This window comes from Haemaphysalis longicornis, unplaced genomic scaffold, assembly GCF_048455015.1.
Source record: "Haemaphysalis longicornis isolate Haplotype H1 unplaced genomic scaffold, Haemaphysalis longicornis Haplotype H1 scaffold_1, whole genome shotgun sequence".
In the NCBI taxonomy this organism is placed as follows: Eukaryota; Metazoa; Arthropoda; class Arachnida; order Ixodida; family Ixodidae; genus Haemaphysalis; species Haemaphysalis longicornis.
This window is the reverse complement of record NW_027526203.1, coordinates 429,431,266-429,452,501: the sequence shown is the minus strand read 5'-3', so window position 1 is coordinate 429,452,501 and position 21,236 is coordinate 429,431,266. Positions and strand designations below refer to the sequence as shown.

The 21,236-nt window shown below is 46.3% G+C and overlaps 1 long non-coding RNA gene and 1 pseudogene across 1 annotated transcript in view; both read left to right on the top strand.

Moving 5' to 3' along the window:
- The window catches only part of LOC144155706 (uncharacterized), a 435,813-nt gene extending 427,674 nt beyond the window's left edge, over positions 1-8,139 (top strand). Inside the window, exon 3 of the long non-coding RNA XR_013319611.1 lies at positions 7,839-8,139. This is a non-coding gene — a long non-coding RNA (uncharacterized LOC144155706). The remainder of the gene's footprint in view (positions 1-7,838) is intronic.
- Positions 8,140-18,514: 10,375 nt separating this feature from the next.
- On the top strand, positions 18,515-19,139 carry LOC144161962 (uncharacterized; annotated as a pseudogene).
- The last annotated feature ends 2,097 nt before the right edge of the window (positions 19,140-21,236 follow it).

Below are 21,236 nucleotides of genomic sequence, written 5' to 3'. Positions count from 1 at the left end.
GTATGTATGTATGTATGTATGTATGTATGTATGCATGCATGCATGCATGTATGTATGTATGTATGCATGCATGCATGTATGCATGCATGTATGTATGCATGTATGTATGCATGCATGTATGTATGCATGCATGTATGCATGTATGTATGTATGCATGTATGCATGTCTGTATGTTTGTATGTGTGTGTATGTGTGCATGTATGTATGTATGTGTGTATGTGGGCATGTATGTATGTATGTATGTATGTATGTACGTATGTATGTATGTATGTATGTATGTATGTATGTATGTATGTATGTATGTATGTATGTATGTATGTGCCCGTATTTGGCGTAGAAGTCTTACTATTCCAAGTCTTCCTGTCGCGGGTCAACTGGCATTTGGTAGCGATGCACGAAGCTCGTGCTCTTATGCCGCCCATTTTAGGGGCGAAGCTCCTTAAGTCATGGGTCTGACCATCCCTTGTGTCTCGTGGTACGTGACCGCCGCATGCTTTCGGAGATGTCGCAAAGTGGGCCGCGTTGCACGCGCAAGAACCGGCTGCAACCGGCAGCGTAAACTCGGCACCGGGAGCGCGAGCTTGTCTGTGTTCGCCAACGAAGGCGCGAGCGCACGTGCACTGCGAGGGGGAGAATACGCAAGAGATCACGCCACGAACGCAGGCAGTCGTTCTCGGAGATCGAACGAGACGCAAGGACCTTTGCTCGTTTCCTCTCGTCTTGTTAGGGCACAAGTTCGCCCTAAATAAAAGTTATTTCTTTACCGTTGTGTCCCATCCTACGTGACAAATTGTGGTGGAGGTGCGGGGTAGTCCTCGATGACGCGGGGTCTTTCACCAGGTCTGGGCCTGGGAGCATTGACTCCGAAAATAAAAGTTGATTTGTACAATGTACGCACACAGTCTTACGTCTTTCTTAATGACGTAATGGGCGAACTTTCACGGGGGAGTTACGGTTACCGATGATCTCCCCCTCTCGAGCTTCGCCCCACTTATCATCATTCATTCCGTGGATATGGCGTGATTTTTTTTTTTTTCATGCTATCGTGAGTAGCGAAAGCCACGACATAGGCCGATCGCTGCCAATGAGTGGTGGGCGACCATCCATGTGTGGCGTGTTAGCGAAGCGATCCCTCTCGAGCCATCTTCGCAGCGCAGGGCCAACAAGAAAAGGCAGGGCATTCTTCCTGCGCCCGCTAAACTGTCCATTCAAGTCCAAGTGGCAACAGTGCGAAGCGTGCAGGTACCCCCACCGTAGGGTGAACGACAGATCCCCGTCGATGCAGACCCCTGCGGCCTCTTCCAGGAAGCAGCGCACAAATCGCCAGTGGCCGTCGGATCGGTCACGCATCAGCCCAATTGCGCCCTCCCCTTGAACCTATTTGGCACCGACCATTCCGGCAGCCGCCGTGTGCCGCGTGGACTTCCCACTAATTGCACCATTAGCGTCTGTGTACCGCGCGCTGCGTCCTGCATGCCGATGAGGCTCGCCTGCGGCTGGACGCCGATCGCGTACGTGTGGTCGGGGGCGTCATTACATGAAAACACGTGCACTGCATCGGCACTGGCGCGAAGAGCGGGTAGCATCGCTGATGCACTGCGACCATGTCATGAATTATTCCGACGCTCATCGGCTCGGGATAGTGTTAGGCGGGCGCAGCAATTACACCGGAAACATCATGTTCTGATATCATCGCCAGCCTCAAGTGCAGCACGGAACAGGCGGAACGTGATAGCCGGGCCGCAGGAAACAAGCGAATTTGACCGCAGGAAGCCAACCGCGGCGGCTCATCGCCGCCCTGCGCCAGTGGGGGCGGCCCTCCGTGGCAGCTTTGTATGCGCTGCCCATGGGTTTGAGAAGTCCGCCGCACATGGGAGACGCGTCGGGCCACTGATTAATCAGACCACGATAAGAGAAGGATTCTCGCAGCTGTGCTCTTATATGTGCTTGGTTGTCTAGCCCACTGAATTAACCATCTGACCAGAAAAAGAAAGCCTTCACGTTTGTTCCACCTTTCACAAAAAGTTCGACCGGGAGCCGTGTTTTATTTTAAAAAATCTAGTTCCGTTGATTATTAATACATTTTGTGCCTCCGAGAGGGCACCTGAAATCCGTTTTTGAATGTTTGAAGTGGTTGTAAAAGGAGGGAATAAATAAGTCTCCTATCACGCGACAACCTACGCGACTATAAGCACCTCTATAATTTAGAGCTCACTTAAAAGGTTTTTGCCTTTCAAAGTCCGGTTATTCTTTGTCGGCGTTTGTCTTGTCGGCGTTTCCGAGTGCAGCCTTGCTCCTCGTATTGAGAACGAGATGCGAGCCCAAGGAGTGAACCTGATCAAAGTTGTGGCCTTTGTCCCTTGAAGGGCGCTGAAGCTGCATGACCTCGCGTATTAGTGATCACCTGCCTTTATAATCTTCTACAGCCCTTTCCCTGTAAGTAAAGAGTCTCAATGCTCGCATTACTAGTATTCGTAACATTAATTCCTTTAGTTTAGACAATTTCGTGAAGTGATACCTTGAATCGAATGGTCAGATGCTGTGGTGCACCATGGATCACAACGCAGCTTATTCTGGCTTTAAAGTAGAGTTTAAAATCATATGTAATTTTTTTTGTACAAATACATTAACTGTGAACGCGGAGGCGAGACACCCTGGATGTATAAAAGGTGTTGGAAGGAAACACGAAGAAAAAATAAATTGTGAAAGCACTTTATTTGAAGGCCCAAAGAAACAAACGTAATAGACATTTGCGTTACTAGAAGAGTCAGTGTATGCACCATTTATTTGAATAAGAAATTTGACTATTGCTTTAAATCGTAGAAATTGAGTTTTGAATCTTAACCCTAATACCTGAGGCGTGGCACATGGGGTAATTCAGAAAGATGAGAGCCTAGCAAATGCACTGATGCAATTAACAATTAATTTACAGCTATGTGCAATATCATAGCCCAGACTATGCGCAACCTTCGAGCCTAAAAGCAAAAGTGATTCAGCTTTTCTTGCTTCTGTCACAATGCTTCAAATTTTGCGCGCTTTTCTTTTATAAAAGAATAGTAGCTAATATATCGACGGATCATAAATTCAACCGATTGAGTGTATACTGGACACCCTCTAGATTGTTTTGGAACATGTCTGACCGAATTCTCTTTGCTCGTGATACTTTCCTAAAAAAACTTAAAACGGTTAAGAGTAATAGCCTTAGGCAAGGGGCAAGGGACAAGGTCAAAAATAAAAATTGCAGACCATAAAAATATTTCCTGCTTTTTTCGAAATGTTAGACAAGTTTAAATACATGCACGTGGTTTCTTTCCACGAGAAGTGTAAAATAATTACCCCCGCGTAATTTGGGTCTGTCAAGGGCCTTTCAACTGAAATGGCCCTTTTATTTCCAATAGTAAGAACTCTGCACCTCTCTTAGCCACATTTTTCACATTGGGAACATTCGTGGGTTATTCAAAGGCTTTTGACTCCTTTTTTTATCTTACTTCACTAAAAACTCTAAATCATTATAGCGTTGTGGTGCCAGTCTACAGTTGATCACATCTTACTTTAACTGTTTCCAGCAGCAAATAGTAATTGTTATTCATACGTCTCACTTTAAGCCTACTTCTACGCTGATGCCACAGGGAAGCATTGAAAAGAGCCTTATTATTCCGTATATACGTGAAGTATTTTGTCAACACATATAACACAACATAATTCATAATGTACGCCATTGGCACGCCCATGTTTGATCGTGTGTTTTGTAAGGCGAATTAATTGCTGAACAAAGTTGCATTTTGGAGCAAAGGGAATTTGCTTAAAATTAACACAAATAAAATGAAATCAGTCTTGTTCAGAAGACCCGAAAAATGTAAATTGTACTGGCAGTACACGCTGAATCTAGATTGAAATTGTACCTGTAGTTCAATGTCTCTGTTTGAGCAAGACATGTAATGAAATGCTCGCGCTGACTTGGTAGCATCGGATATTTTTCACATTACTCGTGTTATTCTTAAACTGCAGTTTGGTTTGCCAAAAAAAAAAAGTGTGGTACTGTTGAAATGTCAGTCATGGTTATATGATGCTTAAATTACTGCCTGTGTGATAGGGGCATCTCCACACGAGGTGCAAGTGGCAACAGTGCGAAACTCCTTGCAACAGTGCAAGGAGTTTCCCAAGAGTGGGAGTTGCTGGAGTACTGGCTGGTAGTGATGTGGTATAACATGGGGGTGTTAAAATAGTTTTCGGTGTGCAGTGTGAGCTGAAGGTGGGCGTTGTCAGCGTTTAGAGACGGGTGAAGGGGGGATAGCGGAGGCCGCTGCGTTGGTAGCAATATAGAATTTCGGTGTAGCAAGAGGAGACGATAATATTTCTAATCAAAATTACGTATTTATTGCCAATTACTCAGTTTTTTTTAAAAAACCTTACTCGTCAAGCCTGACTACATAAATGTCAAATTAAATAACAGTGTAGCAGGTAACATTTCAATTCTAACTATAAAAAGCTACCGACACAAAATTTGTCATTTTGACCGCTAGAAACGCCAAACAAGTTAAGGCAAAGAAATACTTTTGACTGCCATTTCATTTCAACAATGCCCCGTGTATCTAGGAATACTATTTTACCATATTTAGTAATCTATAAAATTTTTATATTTTGAAGGACTGTTCCTGCTGCTGCAGCCGTGGATCCCGTCAAACCCGTTCTGAGGCTTTTTGTTGACGGCTCTCAGCACATTCTGGGGAATAAACACCTTTCATTTGATTTATCTAATTTGATGCTTATGAAAAAGCCTCAAAATTTGTTCCAGAAATTTGTAGGGTGTTATACTTGTCGCGTTATCATTAATTCTGACAAACGGAAATATAAACGCCCGCCTGGTTGCAGCCAGGTGATGCGCACGTAGAAAGCTACCTCGTCTCGTGAAATTAGGTTTATAAAGAATTTGAGTTTCTCAAGAATTGAAACTCAAGAATTTCTCAATCTGCGAAACCTTCGCCCTTGTTTGAGAGCTCAACCTGGACGCCTACGAGTCCAGGAGAGTTGATTACCAATTGCACCCGGTTTAGATTGCCGCAAGCAGGATTATTTTCCCCTGTCTGCAAAACTTTATTTTAGAAGTCGACCTGGCATCATCTGTGCGTGCACGCAGGTTGCACGCAGGTTGGCGTTGATATATTTTCCCTTCACGTTTTCCCTCTGGCTCGACGATTGATTCGTCTTAAAAGGCCGTTACTTTTACTAATTAAAAATTGAGGCGCCCTCGATTTCTCTGCCTACAGCCCCGGAGTCTCGGATAAAGACATACTTTATTTCGTCGCAAAGCGTCGAAGAGCCAAAATCAACAGGCTTTAACCTTCAGCTGCATTCACGCAAACGTTGACACCTACTCAAAGTTGCGCTCTAGCTTGGTGTTTCCCCTCACTGTGATCCCGCCCATTCAGTAACGTTAACTGCTGGGCCAGTTTGTTCACGATTTTCAAAATTAAACCAGGGGTACGAGGGTGCGTACACAAAATGGTTCGCGTCCTCATTGTGATTGCGACCTTGCGCAACTGGGATTTTGTTTTTACTTCAGCTTGGTCATACACACGGAGCAAGATATAAAGAGGAGCGCCGACTGTGGTCCAGAAAAATTCTTTTGCTCGGGCCGATAATGTCCACGCGCCGCCGGCCGCCCAGCTTTCCCTTTGCTCTCTTCCTCCTTCGTTTGCCCTCTCGTCGCTGTGCCTCTGTACATGGCTCTTCCCTTCTTCGCTCTCCCCAGAGGCGTCATTTCTTTCGCAACGACGCCTGTCGTATGCCAGTCCTACTATGCAGGAGGAATGCCTGCACGCGCGGAATTTAAACACCCGTGCGCAGCTGGAATAGACGGCGCAGATAATCGCACGCCACCGCATACATCCATGGCGATCGCTTATTCCCTATCGGGGGGCGTTTATTCTGACATTATGAAGACCCGCTAAAAATATTGTACTAACCCAACAGATGTAAGACGCAACTGAACGACGATGACTTTAGAATCACCAAAGAATGAGCAAGAGTAATATGAAACGCCACAACATGCAGTCTAGCGTGATTCTGCTTACGACAAACCGATGCAGCGCAAAAATTACCCTCTGTTGTTGGCCCGCTCTCCGGCCGCCTGCTTAATTATTTATGCCGCTTCTGCGCACGAACACTGCTTACAAGGGTCGCCCGGAGTCTCCATCGGCAAACGGCAATGAGACACACATTTCTGTGCCAATGACTGAATTGGACGGCTGCCCTGTTGTAATAAGTGTACAAAAACACTGTCATTTGATAAAGCACCCAAGCATATCAAACGCAACCTTCATTGTAACCCATACCGCAACTTACCGCCCGATGTTCACTGTCGCTCTACGGTCGTGTTATCTCGTCGATAACGCCGTGGACTCCAAATAAAATGCTACGATTTGTATGGCTGCAATTTTGGGCCTACGAGAGTTCCCGGCGTTTTTTTCTTTTTCTTTAAGCGGCTGACCAGCAAAACAACCGGCTCGTCAAACCTTATCTTTTGGCGAGTCGTCACCACAGAGATATAGGGTCCGGACGAATTCAAATATCGCGAAATGAAAGCTTGTGAAAAGACCGCACTGTCAGGGCCTCGATCTTGAGCAGATTGCTACGTCGCGGGCAGTCGCGGGGGATGTTATCGCGTTTCTGTTATTTTCTGATGAGCGTGTGAGTGCCGGTCCATGTTCTAGGCACACTCTGTTTTGGACGTAAGTTGGAGAACGGCGAGAAATATGAGGCAACTTTTATAATCGCTAGTGATCAGAACCAGTTGCTCCTTTCGCCTTTTGTAAAACCTGTTAAAACACAGCCGAATTGGTGTTCACAAATTTACAAACGGAGTCACATTTTCGGCAAGCACTGCGCAAAAGGTAGTGTTTGTATAGCAGCCATATGTCTATATGTGCGCCCTACATTTTGTTTTCCCACCATGCAAACCAATCCTTAACGCATCTTTGCCGTGCCGTACGACCACTCAATTCCTTCGAGTTCGGGTTGCCCAGAAGGTGCTGTCGAACAAGTTAATCAAGCCGTGCGAAGGAGGAGCGCAATGAACGCGAAGCGGCGCCAACGCAGGCCCAAAGCACTCCGTGCCCAAAACTACCGTCGCCGAAGCAGACGACAAAAGCCGACGGAATGCGTTCCGCCAACGCGCCCGCCGGCGCACGGGGAACGCCGGCCGCTTAGCCGCCGGACCATTCGCTGCGCCATCTACATTGCGCTCCGCGAGTTGTGGACATTAAAAGCCCGCAGGAGAGAGCTAAGTTGATTGATTGATTGATTGTGGGGGTTTAACGCGCCGACGCAACGCAGGCGATGAGGCGCGCCGTAGTGGAGGGCTCCGGATTAATTTCGACCACCTGGGGATCTTTATCGTGCGCCGAAATCTCGTACACACGGGCGTTTTTGCTTTTCGCCTCCATCAGAAAAGCTGCCGCCACGGCCGGGAATCGAACCCGCGACCTCGTGCTCAGTAGCGCAACGCCTTAGCCACTGAGCCACCGCGGCGGGTGGGAGAGAGCTAAGTCGGCGCTCCTGTTTATCTTGCTCCGTGGTCATACATGTTCCGCAAGGTTCAGGCACAAACAAATATTTTATTGAATTAAAAATTTACTAAAAGGAAGGTGGTTTAAAGACCAGTGTATAAAGAACCAGACAGCGGGCGCTGAATACGAGGGTGCATACAGAAAATCAATCATACTCTCTATTCCTAATCTCTACGACACGCACAATCATACGCACCCACACCCACTAGGCTGCGCTTATTTTTGGACCCCTGTTCCGCTATGCCTACACTGCCTCATTATTCCTCCCAGGGTCACCTTCTGTGTGACTGCTCCGACAAGTGCAACCACGCAGTTGTACCAAAGAGTGGCTGGTTGTTGCGACAAGCCTCCGGGAGCGACGGGATGTGGCCACCCACATCATCAGGGATATCAGCGGCTGCCTGGACCGAGACGGCTGACTCATCCCCAGCATCCAGTTGGAATAAAGTTTCCATCTATCTCTATATATTAGGTGTACGATTATCTCAATCTTAGGGGTACGTTTGTACTCCGGCAGTGAAATGATCAGAGAAAAAAACGACATTTCACAGGCGTATACGCTTCATGAACAGCAAGGGACTCATCAAAGAAATAGTACAAAAAGTAAGCTTCTGCACACACCTTACTGCTGTGATTTTATTTTTTTTTTTCAGATTCGCTTACTATTAGCGAACAGAAAAAAAAGGGCCTTACGAAAAATCTGGCAAAATAGTATCAATGGGAAAATAAAAGACGTATCATTGCGACTTCGTGCTTTTCAAAATTTGTCTAAATAAGAAAAAACACCCTCCAAAAATATTTTTGCGTGATTTTCACTTATTTTTGGGCCACATTTTGCTCGTTGCAAAATAGAGTACCGCACTATGAATAGGAGCTCGAAGTTATTAAAAATACATTTAAACGAGAGGCAATGCAGCCGGGAGATCGCAACCGCTCCGTGTGGCGTCTTCACGGTTTCTGAACCCGCCGTGGTGTTCAGAGGCGTTGCGCTGCCGAGCACGAGGTCGCGGCTTCGATTCCCGGCCGCGGCGGCCGCTTTTCTGATGGAGGCGAAAAGCAAAAGCGCCCGTGTGTACGAGATTTCGGCGCACGTTAAAGATCCCCAGGTGGTCAAAATTAATCCGGAGCCCTCCACTACGGCGCTCCTCATCGCCTGAGTTGCGTCGGCGCGTCAAACCCTACAATCAGTCTATTCATGGTTTCTGAGTCCCATCTACAGTTTTGAAAGCCCTTTCTACCTCACATCTCAGCTTTGACGCAAGCTCATCGTTAACTCACGTCTACAGCCATGGAAAAATGAAATGCGAACACAAAAATATGACCCAGAACATGCGAAATTGAAAAATACTGTTAGGGGAGGTCCACTAACGGCGCGCTGTTGGTATATTTGGAAAGCCACATTTCCTAACTTTCTTCTTGTAACTAAGCCACTCATCATTTTCACTTCCATGGAAATAAATGGCGCTATTTGTGTGTTCTGGTTCATATTTTCGTGATCGCGTTTCATTTGTACATGACTGTAGATGCAGTCGTAGCAGTCGGTTGAACGATCCCTCACAGCTGTGTCGGTGTACCACGAATGTGAGCACAACATGACATTGATAGGAACGAGAGACCGTAGGCCTGCTTCGTGTCTCGTCACTTGCATTTCGCGAAATTTAGTATCCAGGAAAAGCCGTGAATCACGAAAAGTTGGAATTGCCAAATATTGAGTTCCCAACGTGAACGTGACGCGTGCTACGTTATTCCCCTAGACTTTTTTTCCCACTTGAAGTCACTACACCTACTATCCGCAGTACTATCGAGTTCTCAAAGAAACCAATAGCAGGAAACATTGATTCATCCGGAATAAACGCCGGGAAATTGATGGCCTACGCATAATATATTTAGTAAGATCAATTAGATTCATCAATAATTCTGTGTCACTTCTTACTTCTGAGTCTCGTATATGAGAAGAACAAGCAAAAAAATGAATGAACAAATGAAAAAAATGAAATATTGACAAGCTAGAGACTATTGATTTGCCCTTTGCCTTTAATTTTTGTCTGATTGCGTCAGCATGCTCCAAACGTAGATGCTCCAAACGTAGACGATAAGGCTCCAAACGTAGCCTTATCGTCTAACTTCGAGCTAACAGATTCATTTCTTTCCAGTTGAGAAACAGTCAAAATAATTTTATGTGGCTCATAAAGAAGTTCGGCTGCAAATGCCTCCTACGATGTCAGGCGGAGAAATTACACGCCTGTACATTTTACCCCGCCATTCGACCTTTAGGCACTGAAAATACGATGCTGCCTTTTCACCGTTACCATGCTCCACAGTAGTTCCTAATAGTTTTTCATCCTGTATACCTCCTGGGCCCCATTCGCGCCTGTACACGGGGCGGACGAAAGCATTCCCTTTCCAGCATTTTTGCTTTCAGTGCAAATGACGAGCTGGTAAGGCCTCGGCAATAATCGCGTAAATTACCGCAGCGCGTCCTCATGCGTTCCAGGGACGCTCGTCAAACGCCCGAGGAAACGATATGGGCCGCGTCTACGCAGAATGAGACGCCAGCAACAACGAGACCCACGCGCCAAGCAAAAATGCAGCCGGCTGGTAACGAGCGGCATACAAACATGCACAGCGCACCAACAATATGGCGCGGAAAACAACGCAGAATCGGCCGGGGCCCGCATCCGGCGCAAAATCACGATGCTTACCATTTCCCTGCTTCCATGGCGGCCGCGCTGAAGAGTCAGCGCCTTCATGTCCTCCCTTCGTCGCCCTTCTCCCCTCTTTTTCTGTCCCTACCCTCGTGCGGGCACCGCTTTTTTTTCCCCCTCTGCTTCCCTGATCCGAGCGCTTGGGCTTTTTTCTGCTTCCCTCCCTAAGTTGCGATCGCGCGCACAGCGTCACCCATAATGAATCAGTTGAGCGTGGAGACCGAGCATTATGACATGAAAGCAGCCGGCCCAAACAGAAGCATAAAGTTTGCCGGCTGATGGCGAAAAAGGAACGACGAGCGAGGGGACTTCGGGAGGAGGCCATAAACGCGCTGAAACTGTTTTCGTGTAGGATAACGAGTTCGTGTGCGTTTGATTTGTGCACGCCGGCGACTGATGTTCGTTTGGGGCCTCGGGCTGACGAGGGGGGATCTCGGGGCGAGGGAAGCGCCGCTACAGCACTCGGCGCTCAGGCGACCGCCGCCGCCTCTGCAGGCGCCCCCGAGTCGTCGGCCCAACCGACGCTGCCTGCAGATGCGGGCACCCGAAATCGCCGCCAATGCGCGACGCTGTTTACCGCTGCTCGTTGGGGACAGCGCCATCGCGACAGCCGTCGTTGTCACGCCTTTCCAACACCATCGCGCCGGATCGCGACTGGTCGGCGACGCTGCCTTGCCCGCGAAGCACGTAGGCAGAAGTGTAACCTGGGCGATCCTGCCCAATTTGAAAACCGCAACAGTGAACTGAAGACACAAAAATGAAACAAGAAAGACGTATTTTTTTCCTACACGGGATATCCAAAATCATCATTCACAACCGAAGGCTGAAATATTTCGATGAAATCCGGACCAATTTTGATGCATGTCTAACAACTACACGTCGCATAACACACACATTCTTCCCTCTAGCACTTTCGAAATAGATGACTTGTGTTCCTGCATATTTTTTATCTTTTAACCCAGAGAGCGAACAGTCAAAAATTATTTATTTAGTCATTATGTTCGGACAAGGCTGTTATGGCAGCATTTTAAGTAGAAGGCGCACTTTACGAACTGCTTTTTTTTATTCTTGAGACCTCAACGATAATGGCTCGATCAACAAACATCTCAGTAGCCATACGTTTACAAAGCAAAATCGCACGACTTTCGTTTTCTTTGGTACCCGCCGCGGTGGCTCAGTGGCTAAGGCGTTGTGCTGCTCAGCACGAGGACGCGGGTGCGATTCCTTGGCCGCGGCGGCCACTTTTCTGATGGAGGCGAAAAGCAAAAACGACGTTGTGCACGAGATTTCGGCGCACCTTAAAGATCCCCAGGTGGTCCAAATTAACCCGGAGCCTTCCACTACGGCGCGCCTCATCGCCTACGTCGCGTCGGCGCGTTAAACCCCACAAGCAATCAACAACAACAATCGTCTTCTTTGGTTACATATTCCTTAATGCATAAGCCTTCGCATCCGAGTACCTAAACCTGAACTTTGTAATGCCGTGCATCTGTACAAAAATGCAGAATTGGCAAAATTAACCCATTTAATCTCTATTGAACTATACTCTAAGGAAAAACCCGAAGTAAAACAACAATATAACGAAGCAAAATAAAAAGTTTCCCACTCTGGCTACTGATAGCATACCCTGGCAATTTATAACTATTGATAGTAAATCTGGCAATGATCATCCATCGCAGGCAACTAAAAAAATATAAAAACTGAGACAAAATTAAAATGAAAGAGAGAGAGAAATATCTAATGACGCCGAAGAAGTCAGCCCTGCACAATGCTGGGCTTGCTTCTCCAGATGGCCGGTGATTATGCAATTAAGGTTAAATACTAGGAAAAATAGCAGTAATAAAAGACAGAAAAAGTTTGCCGCACATCTGCTCACGTCGTTGCAAGTGCGAAAGACGACAGTCCTTTGCCGCTCCTGCCTCTTAGCTGCCTTTCCTACGACATCCGCCTTATTCCCACGCTCTTCTTCTCCTGTCTCGGTCCACCCATTGGCGGTTTGCGGAGTTCAATTTTACCGCGTTCGCACTGCTGCGCCCTCTTTTGGACCTGTTGGCACTTAGCGCCTGAGCCACGAGCACAAGACTAGGGCGCCAGCCTCGCCTGTATTTCGTGGTTAAAACGATGTGTTCAACGCGTTTTTAAAGACGATAGTCTTTCTTGGGCTACTTAAACCCAGAAATTTTGGTCTGTCTGTATGTCTGTATGTCTGTATGTCTGTCTGTCTGTCTGTCTGTCCGTCTGTTTTTTTTTTTCTTTCTTTATTGCCGGTCTTCGACAGTGCAACACAACATAAAGGTACTACAGAAAACACACAATCTACAAAAAGGCCGCCATGCCATGGTGGACTGGCGTTGTCATTTAAAATTCCCTAAGCATGGCGAGGGGTTCCACCCTTGGCAACCACTCAGGAACAGAAAAGTTCGCTCTCTGAATTTCAATGAACTTGGAAACAGTTTCGCGGAAATATTGTCGCGTCGGCCGCGCGTCTACATCACAGTTGAGCCATGCCATGCGCGACCGCCAAATACTGTGCAGGCCCAGCAACATGACGGGATCATACGGCACCCCATCCTCTCTCTCGATACATAAAAACCGTATTCCATGGGGGTTCAGTGGAAAGTCCTTTCGCAGTGTCCTTTGGAGGACATCCCATAGAAACACTGCTGCCCAACAATGGAGAAAGACATGCTCCACCATTTCCGGTTGTTTGCAAATAGAGCAGTCAGTTCCCCATGGCATAGAAATCCCCTTACCCTCCATCCATGTTGCAACTGAAAGCGTGCCCGTGTGTAGTTTAAAGAAGAAAGACTTCGCTCCTGGTGATACTTCCATTCGCTTAACCCTTTTTAGAACATCTTGTCCTGGGCCTGCACAGTATAAAACTCTATACATTGGTACAGGTATGACGACATCGCATACATCCTTATATAATTTTTTCCGCGTGACATTAGCCAAATAGTGTATCGAAAATCGAGCAAACAAAAAGCGGGATGACACAACAATCTCTTTAAAGTATCCATAGATGCCCCCTGTCATACTACTCGTAGAAACTACGAATTCGGGCAAAGCCCGCATTAGCCGCACTTGAAGTACTGAGCGCAGAAAAGGGTCCTGAACGTCGCAAAAAGCTTCCCAATGCATTGCAAAAAGTGTGGAGGAAGTGACATCATTTTTTAATGAGCCCATAGGCAGTGTTACCTAGTTCTTTTCGGCTGCGGCGGCTAAATCTGGCAAACCGCCGCGGACATTTTTTTTACGGCGCTTTGGCTGTGGCTGCCTCGCTACGCTGGCAACACAGCGGAGTCGCTACGGCGTCATCGTTGTCTGCAATCTGTGCATACAGCCACTCCGTGCATACAGCTCATTTCGCAGCGTTTTTTCTACTGACGTTTCCTTGGTGGTCTAATGTTCCTTTGAAGGCAACGTCCGATGGTTAATAATCGGTGCCATCGGTAGGCATAGTTGCCGTTCTCTTGCGGCGACATCTCGCCGATTCCGCGCAGTGGTTTTCCATTCTTATCGGTCTGCGGGCGAGAAGGTGCGCGTTGGCAGCTTCGGCAAGTTTTGGAAACCCGACAACCCGGCACGCAACAGCGAGGCATCCTGCAAACCACCGCAGCCGCTTTTCCACGTGAAGCGGAACTCATCGCAGCTGAGACACAGCGCACAAAGACCGCCGTGCTGTACGGACCCAAACACTGCTCCCGTCGTCTGCTTTCGCTTTCGCGAGCCGCGCGTACCGCGAAGCTGTTATCAAACCGGAAACAGCAGACGCGAGTGGGAAAGAGGGCTGGGGTCAGTGGGCTCATCGACATGGCGGGTGCGGCTGTACAAACGTGCCGTCAGGGCCTCTCCTACCTTTTTTTCTTCTTCATCGTCGCGAAGGTCTAGATGATCTAACGCCCCCACGCAGTTAACTAAAAAAAAAAAACCAAAACAAAGAAAAATATGAAAAACTCAATATTAACTGAAGAAATCACGGAGGTCTATTGTATCCAGTGCCCTCACGCGATTAACTAAAAGAAGTATAGCAAAATTTTAAAAAGTAGAAAAGGAGAAAAAATGACGCTGTCCGAGTTGTCGTGTTCCTTCAATGCCACCAAAGAAACGTCAGGGTCAGGTTAAACGGAGAAGCGGAGTATAGAGTGCTTACTCGTTATAAAAAATTCCCAGAATTTATGTAGCTTTCGTTGTTTGTTTTTACGGTGATCTACATGTACCCCGCAAGAACGATTAAGTGCCCAAATATCGCCAATTACGTACTTACCAATTACACATGGCGTTAAAGGGCACGGCGTTACATGGCATTGCACTGTTCGCGTTGGGGCACTCGGTAGAGAATGCTCATAAGCCCCGTACCAGCGTCCCTCGCTGAAAGTGACACCCAAAGGCGATAGCGTTTCTACGGCTGCCTCTTGCACGCCCCCATCCGCTATTTCGCTTGTCGATTTGGTATTTCGTAGACAATCCTTAAATTCATATTTAGTCCGGATTCGCTGCCCCTGTGGGCAACAGTGCGACAGCACTGCAGCGTCTACCTCGCTGTGGGGCACGAAGTTTTCAAACAAGAGCAATGGCCTATAGGATGCAGGCATCGCGCGGGCTTTTTTCTGCGCGACCGTGTCAGCACTACCCCTGCGCATCCAACTGTGCACGGTGCTACGTGCAGTGCCGCCTCCGGTGACAGCGTTTACGGCACCATGTCGTTCAACGCAAGCACTTGTCATTCAACCAGCCGCCGCGGTGGCTCAGTGGCTAAGGCGTTGCGCTGCTGAGCACGAGGTTGCGGGTTCGATTCCCGGCCGCGGCGGCCGCTTTTCTGATGGAGGCGAAAAGCAAAAACGCCCATGTGTACGAGATTTCGGCGCACGTTAAAGACCCCACAGGTGGTCGGAAATTCATCCGGAGCCCTCCACTACGGCGCGCCTCATCGCCTGCGTTGCGTCGGCGCGTTAAACCCTACAATCAATCAATCACTTGTCATTCAACTAAGCGCCTTCCACTCATCTGCCATGCGTGGCTCAACCGGTAGTATTCCTTTTTTTTTTTTTCACGCATAAAAGAGGGCATCAGTTCCCACCCGTCAATTTGCTGAAGTTTGTTTTGCTCCGGTTACATTTTCTTTTTCTTATTCGGGTGATTACGGGGACAGACGGACCGGTCAAAACTCCAGCGGTTACCTTGTCCGAAACATCCAATCGGCAGGACATCCAATCGGCAGGACATGGAAAATTCATTCGCTCTAAGGCCAGATTTGACGTCAAAATATTTATAGATGGTCTCCATGCAACCAGTACTGTACTCGTACATGTCTCAACGTTGTACATGCTGTGACAGTTTCGACAGTATGCAGGCGTCAAGAGGATACGTGTGCATGTGTTGTTTAACCTCTGCACGGCCTTCCATGTAACCTGTAAACGTTACTTGCCATCGCGTATACTATACATCAGCACAAATGGTCGAATTGCGTTAAAACTGCCTTGAAAGCGTAGGGAACTCGTTCGGTATTTTCTTATGAACGTGCCATTTACAACAAGCAAGTCTAAAAAACATTGGACATTCAAACACAAAATTTTGAGCGACGGAAACACGTACACATGACTAACTATTTTTCAGAAGTATTGTAGGAATTAAGGTTTCCTTTTCTTTTATTGTTTGCATGAGAGAAACCCGAACAAACGGTTATTTCGAAAGAAGACTACCGCTAGAATTTCCCGCTGGAAAAAACTAGACAAAACCATGGGTTAGTTACCTGGGGACGGTACATGGTAGGTTTAACCATTTGCATATAGTTTTCCTCAATGTTTTCTTTCCAGGCCACGTGCATGCGGTACGCGCTACTAATGTCCTACGGAAGCGTCTACCACAGGTATTTTTGTAATCAAATGCTTGCGCGCAGACCGACGGCGTTTACCTCTTCTGAGAGAATCTAATAGATTAGCACTCGAGGCCCCATTAGCTTACCTCGCTCGGGGCAGCAACAAAAATATAAATATTTGCAGTTACTTTCCAACGCTTTTTGAAACGAGCGCTTATCGTAATTTTGTCGCATGACAAATAGCACTTTCCCCCCCTTGGGGCCGAAATTGGAAGGTCGTGCCCGCTTCAAACTATGTCGGTCTAAGAGTTTCCACAGTGAAATCCGCAGCTCTGCACAGAGAAATAATGTAGCTAAATAAGAGGCGCGTGCTGTTGCAATTTGCTGCCACTGCTCGAAGGCAGTTTCTGCCGGGGTCGACTAGAAAGAGGGACCTCGCGAGTTCGCAGTAATAATATTAAATAAATGTATGCCAACAGGAGCACGCAAAGCGAAAGCGGAGGGCCTTTTCCCGCTTTTTTATCGTTATGTACAAAAAAGTGGCCGCCACGAAGACGGCGACGACGTCGATAAATGTCGAGGTAATTTCCGAAGAGCGCAGGAAAAAGCAGGGAGCGAAATATAATTTGCATAACGCGACAGCCAGGCAGGGGAGGAGAGGGCCGCGCGCTTAAAAACCACGCAAGCAGAGGAACCGTCCGAAATGGCAATAATCGGAATATTATTAAAATACGGCAGAGCGCCGAGACAGGATTAAAAATAGTGCGTGGTTCTGCTCGCTCGCATCGTTGTCTCTCTTTTCTTTTTTGCTTATTTTTTAAGCAACCAGCTGATGTACCACATTGGCCGATGCAAATAGGAAAAAAAAGTTAGTCACAGGCAACCATAAACATTAGAACTAAACTATTTTATTTCTTGTTTACTTATCGCTACTAGGAGAGAAATGTCGCGCTGCTGTTTCTCAATATAGTAACTCAGTTTAATATCGTCGTACTGGAGGGCGGTCTGATTGTTCTTCAACAGTTTGTGGTATAAGTAGCTGATATCATATCTCCGGCTTTAACATGCAAATGACAGTGGATTGATGCCTCACCAGCCTCCCCACTCCCCGCCTTCCTCCTCCTCCTGAAAAACATAAAATGAAAGAGAGAAACACATAATAGCGCGTCATGACGATTTCCTGAGTTTACAGTTAAAATCCACGTGTGAAATCTTGGTAACAAAATAGGTTTATGTAATTCTGAATTGACTTATTCAACATAACTTTTTGATAAATAGATGTAATACCGCTGGCCGTTAGGTTCAGCTGAACAACGCTTACTGAAGCGCAGTCGTGGTGTGCACAAAGCCGTGCGCTGCGCCAGTAGTCTATGCTGTCTCGGTTTCCCACCCCACTAACCGATACAGAATTAACGAGACTTGTAAGGCGTTCCCACAAGCTTGCAGTTTTTTGTTTAACCCGCCCCCTCTTTCTCACTCGTATGTTGCTTGATGTGGCCCATCTAACTCGAAAATTTTCGGAACTTTTAATTTAGTCGGTGCGCAAAGGAGACAGCTGGAGGGTCCTGTACTGAGCTGTAGGCGGAAAATGATGTTCGTAGCAGAGTATCTTGCAGGGGCCAGGACGCGAAACCTGCTACAGGACGGAGAATTCGCGTGTACAAATATGACACCGAATGACCATAGGACGTGTTCTTGACTCTTCTTTGGCCTCAAACGCCCTCACGCCATTAAAACACACATACCACTATTGCTTATCATACAGCATACCCTTTTTCACGCCGTTTACATGTCTGGGTGGCGCAAAGGCAAGTCATGCTATCGCATCCCTTTGGCGCCCATCTGTGGACAGAGCCGCGTCGCCATTGTAACCGACTGAACGATGGCAAGACCGAACAGTGAAGAAAGCAAAGGAGGAGAGTGTCGCGAAATTGTGAGGGGAGAGCTTTTCGCCGTGGCAGCGCGAGAGGTCTCCGAAAGAGGATACGGCCCGTTCGTCACATGGCGTTTCGTCATAGGCCGGTTTGTAATAGGCCGTTTCGTCACATAGGATCATTCGTCATAGGCCGGTTCGACAAATGGGTAAGTTCGTCATAGGTGCACAAAACGAATGTCCACGTGCTTTTTTTTTTTTGAACGCATGTGCGTTCCACCGAAGTAGGTGGAACGCACATGCGGTGGAACGCACATGCGCACTCAAAAGAGAAAAGTGAGGCACATGTTTTCTTTTTTTCTCTCTTTTTGACCGTACATCTCGGAAAGTTTCCTGGATTGCTCCGTGAATCGTTGTCAGTACGTCAACGATAAAGGAACTGGGAAAGGCGTTGGCTGACCTGTCTGCTCGACTAGATGTGAAACACGAAGAGCTAAAAAAACAGTTGTCAGATGTGTTCGTATCTGAGCTCAAGGCGGTCAAGCAATCAATGGACTTCATAAATGAAAAATTTGAGGAGTTCAAGACTAACATGGCGGAAGTTAACAAAGAACTTACCACGCTCAAAACTGATAATCATGAACTGAAAAGTGCAAACGACCGTCTCTTCAGCGAGCTGAAAGCGATCAGACAAGAAGTGGTTGACTTACAGCAGTACAGCCGCCGAAGCAATGTTGAGATAAAAGGGGTTCCGATGGTCGAAGGGGAAGACCTTATCGCCACCGTAAAAAACATTTCTGTCTGTGTGAACGCTGAAATCGAAGAAACCGATATTGAAATAGTTTATCGAGTGCCAACTAAAAATACGGAGCAGCAGAACATCATTGCCAAGTTTGCGTCACGAGCATCCCGAGATAAACTTCTTACTGCTGCAAAAAAACAACGGCTAAAGGTTTCTGCACTTGGCTTCGAAGGTAATGACCCGATATACATCAATGATCACCTGTGCCCGGCAAACAAGATCCTTCTGGGTAAATAAAGCCTTGAAAGCGAAAAAAGAAAAAAAAAACTGGAAGTTCACATGGGTGCGAGACGGCAAAATACTGATGCGAAAGGCTGAAAAATCTCGAGTGCTTCACATTCAAAGTGCAGAAGACCTAGCTCAGGTCGTTTAAGCTAATGTCTTTTAGCTTTACGGAAATTGAAGAATCATGGCTTGAACGAGATAACCTGTCCGTACTGAATTGTAATATTCGTAGCATCCGTAAAAATGTTGACCAGCTTGTTGTATATCTGTCCCAACACTCGTTTGTTTACGACAATATTGCAGTAACCGAGACTTGGCTCAAAGATGGCGAAACGGTTAAAATACCAGGCTACGAGTGTTTGTCTTTGCCCAGAAACAGTGTGTCTCGTGGAGGCGGCGTTGCTCTTTTCATAAAGTGTGGCATAGAATACCAGTGCTTGAGTGAAAGCTGTTGCAGTAGGAAAACTGTCGAATCCCTTTTCCTTTACCTTAAACTTGGTGTAACAGTTGGTGTTGTTTATCGGCCACTCAACTCATGTTATAATGAGTTTATTTCTGGTATGGAATCAATCTTGGATCCTCTTATGTCTCGGACTACTCCTCTAGTTATATGCGGAGATTTTAATATTGACTTACTAACTGCTTCTGATCGGGATTATGTGTTCTTGTTGCAATCGTTTAGCTTAAAAAAATGTAATTAGTGCCCCCACCCGTGTAACATCAAAATCTGCAACGTTAATTGACCATGTACTGTGCAACATTAAAATAACTGTGCGGGCTGGTGTTTATGAGGTTCCGATTGCTGACCACTATCCTACTTTCATATTCTTGCCTCGGACGTATCTATATTCCCTTTGCGAAAAACTAGCAGAACGGGCAACCCGAGTTGATTACGGAAATGTTAACAGCCTCCTTAAATTGATTAATCTTGAAACCCTGTACGATAATGACGTTGACATAGAATGTGAGAATTTCATCCGATGTATTCAGAACGTAGTAAATAAATCCACGCGGGAATGCTCGCGTCGTCAATACAATCATGCCATATGCCCCTGGGTAACTAAGGACATATTATCAATACTGAAGAAAAAAACACCTGTTTTCGTAGATGGAAGCGTGATAAAACAAATACATATTATCATAGTCAATTCAAATATTACAGAAATATTTCGGTTGCGATGATGAGGAAAGCAAAAAAGCAGTATTACACGAACCTAATCAATGAGCAAAAGGGCAATTCTAAACTGCTGTGGAAAACTATAAAAGACGTAACTGGTATAGGTCAAGTGAAACGTATTTTTCCCGATGATGTCACTGTAGAAGTCGCTAATAATTTCAACAGTTACTTCACCAATATTGGTAATAGCCTTATTAGCTTGTTTTCATCCACACTCACAAATTCATGTTTGCCAAGAAAGGTCCATAACGACTTTCATTTTCGTGCCATTAGAGAAGGTGAAATTTTGTCAGTTGTAAGTACATTACCGATTAACAAAGCAATCGGCCATGACGGCATACATACGAAGGTTTTGAAATATAACATCGAGATACTTTGCACTCCATTGTGTCACATTTTTAACCATGCATTTAAATCTCACTCCTATCCTCACATACTGAAACTAGCGATGCTCGTACCGGTGTTTAAATCAGGGGATCCAAATGATCCTTGTAGCTACCGGCCGATATCTATACTAAGCATAATTAACACCCTTTTTGAAAAACTAATTGCAGTACAACTAAATCTGTTTCTTCATGCCAACCACATAATTTGTCCTCAACAGCATGGTTTTGTTACACATAGGTCTACATCTACAGCAGTTCTAAACCTATCTCAAATTATTAATTCCGCCCTTCATGAAAACAAAATCGCAATAGGAATCCTTTTAGATATTAAGAAAGAATTTGATACGGTTTCTCATACTGTGTTGTTGAAGAAGTTGGAAACTTATGGAATCGTTAATGACTCAAAACGGTTTTTTCAAAGCTATTTATCCTCTCGTCAACAAAAAGTAGTAATTGGTAATTTTCATTCCACTTAAAGCACCATTACTTGCGGAGTACTTCAAGGCTCTGTGCTGGGGCCTATTTTATTCTCAATTTACATAAATGATCTTCCCCAGTCCGTTTCTTTCTCTGAAGTTTTAATGTACGCAGACGACACCGTGTTAGTTGCAGTTGGTGACGCTCTTCCATCTCTTCGAAGTGGTATAATGGCTGATTTGCAAAACCTTTCGGAGTGGTTTCT